The sequence below is a fragment of the Sturnira hondurensis genome, unplaced genomic scaffold, assembly GCF_014824575.4.
Source record: "Sturnira hondurensis isolate 20B ecotype Veracruz unplaced genomic scaffold, ASM1482457v3 Scaffold0012533, whole genome shotgun sequence".
NCBI classification, from domain to species: domain Eukaryota; kingdom Metazoa; phylum Chordata; class Mammalia; order Chiroptera; family Phyllostomidae; genus Sturnira; species Sturnira hondurensis.
The window spans coordinates 960,835-964,014 of record NW_028085164.1 but is presented as its reverse complement, the minus strand read 5'-3'; the positions used below and the strand labels follow the sequence as shown (position 1 = coordinate 964,014).

At 39.2% G+C, this 3,180-nt stretch overlaps 1 pseudogene; it reads left to right on the top strand.

Annotated features, from left to right (window-relative positions):
- The first annotated feature begins 1,007 nt into the window (after positions 1 to 1,007).
- Positions 1,008 to 2,645, top strand: LOC118997169 (T-complex protein 1 subunit alpha-like; annotated as a pseudogene).
- The last annotated feature ends 535 nt before the right edge of the window (positions 2,646 to 3,180 follow it).

The following is a 3,180-nucleotide window of genomic DNA, read 5'->3' as shown; positions in this document are numbered from 1 at the left end:
TTTTCATGAACATCTATAAAGAACACATGGGCAAAACCAAAGAGGGGAAGGATCGAGGGTGGGAGATAAGGATGGCTGGGGTGAGGGGAGTGGTGGGGACAAAAAAAAAATGGAGACAACTGTACTTGAACAACAACAGAAAAAGTAATCCTTTTCAAAACAATTTTCTGCCCACTGTATGATGATGATCTGCGTCTCAAAGAAAACACCCATACCCCCATCCCCTGCAAGTTAAATGAGAAGGAATTAATGTAGTCAAATTTAAGTTTTGTGTTTTTTTTACTTCAAATTGCATACAATTTTCCCTTGAATATGAGAAATGCTTATCCAGATTATCTATGATTCAATTTATGATATTTCATTGAGAATAGATGTAAATGCTGAACAAATCAGATACATAAAGATTTATGAGTAAATCTGAGGGAGAAATTAGCTTGTGTATTAACTACATCATGTACAGAGTCTCAGCTTTCTGCTGACAGGAATGTCCTTTATGATTTAAGAGCTAAGGTTCATTTCTAATTAATTGCAGTTTTTTGTTGTTTCTATTTTGGTAGTAGCACCCCTCCCCCAACTAAATACTTTAAATAAAACTCATTACTGTATTCCTAAATACATACTCTTAGAAGCAAAGTTGCAGTAGCTCCACCAGCCTGGTGTCTCAAAAGTCATCCCCAGACCTCTCTTCCATCTAGGCTCCCATCAGGAGATAAAAGCCACAAAATCATGATGGCTCAATAAGTCCCATGTGACCCAGCGACAGCCAAGGATGTAAGATGCAGCTTTCAGCTGGGGGAATTGAGAAAACTCTCATACAGTGTTATTGCACCTTCCTGTGTTGCCCCACAGCCAAGCAAGGGTGGATAGAGGTGGCACTGTGTCCAACAGCTCCTGCCACATTGTCAGCGCTCCTTCCAGGCACCACTGGTGTGGTTGCAACCTGGACTAGGGACTGAAAGACTGGTTGTTGTGGTGTGAGTGAAACTCAACGTGCACCCTGCCGCAAGATGGAGGTATCTTTGTCTGGCGTGGGGGACCGCAGCACTGGGGAAGCAGGCGATCCACCCCCAGAATATTATGGCTGAAGCTTCTGTTGCCAATATAGTAAAGACTTATCTTGTCCAGTAGGCTTGGATAAGATGTCGGTAGATGGTATTGGTGATGTAGTCATTACTAATGATGGCGCAATCATCCTGAAGTTACTGGAGGTAGGACATCCTGCAACTAAAGTTCATAATGAGTAGATGATCTGCAAGACAAAGAAGTGGGAACTGGAACTACCTCTGTAGTTATTGTTGCAGCAGAACTAAAAAAAACGTGGAAGAACTGGCCAGGCTGAAAATTCATTCCACATCAGTTATTATGGCTGTCGACTTCTTACAAGGTAGCAGTGTGTTATAGCAGTGTAAATCTAATCATTAACATAGATAAACTTGGAAAAGATTGCCAAATTAATGCTGCTAAGACATCAGTGACCTCCCAAAATCACTGGAATAGTGATTTCTTCACCGATGTGGTACATGCTGTACTTACAATTAAAAAGCACAGATGTAAGAGGCACCCCTAACCAGTCAGTTCCATTACTATTCCGAAAGCCCTTGGGACAAGTCAGGTGGACAGCATGCTCATAAGTGGCTATGCACTGAACTGTGTGCTGGGATCCCATGGCATGCCCAAGAGAATAGTTAATTCAAAAATTGCTTGACTTGACTAGAGACTGCAGAAAATAAAAATGAATTTTGGTGTACAGGTGGTTATTATAGACCCTGAGAAGTTTTACCAGGTTAGACAGAGAATTGGTTATCACCAGGGATCTAATCCAGAAGGTCCTGGCAATTGATGCCAACCTTATTCTAACTAACCACTGGTGGAATTGATGCTATGTATCTGAAGTATTTTGTGGAGACTGGCACTAGTTAGAACAGTTTTAAAAAGGGACCTTAGACATATGGATAAAACTTCTGCAGCAACTATTTTGTAAACCCTGGCCAATTTGGAAGGTGAAGAAGCTTTTGAAGCTTCAATATTTGAACAAGCAGTCATCCAGGAGAGAATTTTTGATGACGAACTGATCCTGCTGAAAATGCTGAGACTCCTACGCCTGAATCAATTATCTTATGTGGGGCAAATTATTTTATGCATGATGAGATGTACCACTCTTTACATGATGCTCTATGTAGTGAAGAGAGTTTGGGAGTCAAAAATCTGTGGTTTCAGGGGGAGGTACTGTAGAAGTAGCCCTTTCATATACCTTGAGAACTATGCAAACAGTATGGGGCCATGAGAACAGCTTACTCTTGCAGAGTTTGCAGGATATCTTCCTGTTATTCTTGTTATACTGGCAGTTAATGCTGCTCAAAACTCCGCTGATATAGTTGCAAATTTAAGAGCTGCTCACAATGAGGGTTAAGTTAACCCCTCCCCCCCAAAAAAAACCCTAAAATGGATTAGCCTTGATCTCTGATCACTGGTAAACCTCAAGACAACAAACAAGCAGGAGTATTTTAAGCAAGTTTGAAATTTCCTATAGAAGCTGAAATTACCATTCTTCAAATTGTGATCTTTTAAAATTATATCCAGAAAGCACAGATGATAAGCATGCAAGTTATGAAGATGCTGTTTGTTCAGGAGTTCTTGATGACTAATCTTATTTATCTTTTATTTATAACAGTGTAATATGTTAGAAATAAAGATTTAAGATCTTTACATTTTAATAAATAAAGATCTTTATAAATAAAGGTGTAAAATTTATCTTTTATTTATAACAGTATAAGGTAGTTGTCTTCTACCTGTAATTACACATCAAAGTACAATCTTATTTATTTTTATTTATCTATTTTATTTATTTTTTGAATTTTTTTAAATTTAATTGTTGTTCAAGTAAAGTTTTCTGTCTTTTACTCCCATCCCAGCCCCCCTCCAGTGCTCCTCAACTCCCTCCCATTTCCACCCCCCTTAGTTGTTGTCCATGTGTCCTTTATACTAGTTCCTGTAAACCCTTCTGGGTTTCCCCTGAAATTCCCTCCACTCTCCCTTCTTGTCACTGCCCCCCTGTTCTCTATTTCAGTGTCTTTGTTTTTATTTTGCTTGCTTGTTTGACTTGTTGTTTAGCTTCCTGTTAAAGGTGAGATCACATGGTATTTGTCTTTTAATGCCTGGCTTTTTTCACTTAGGATAATG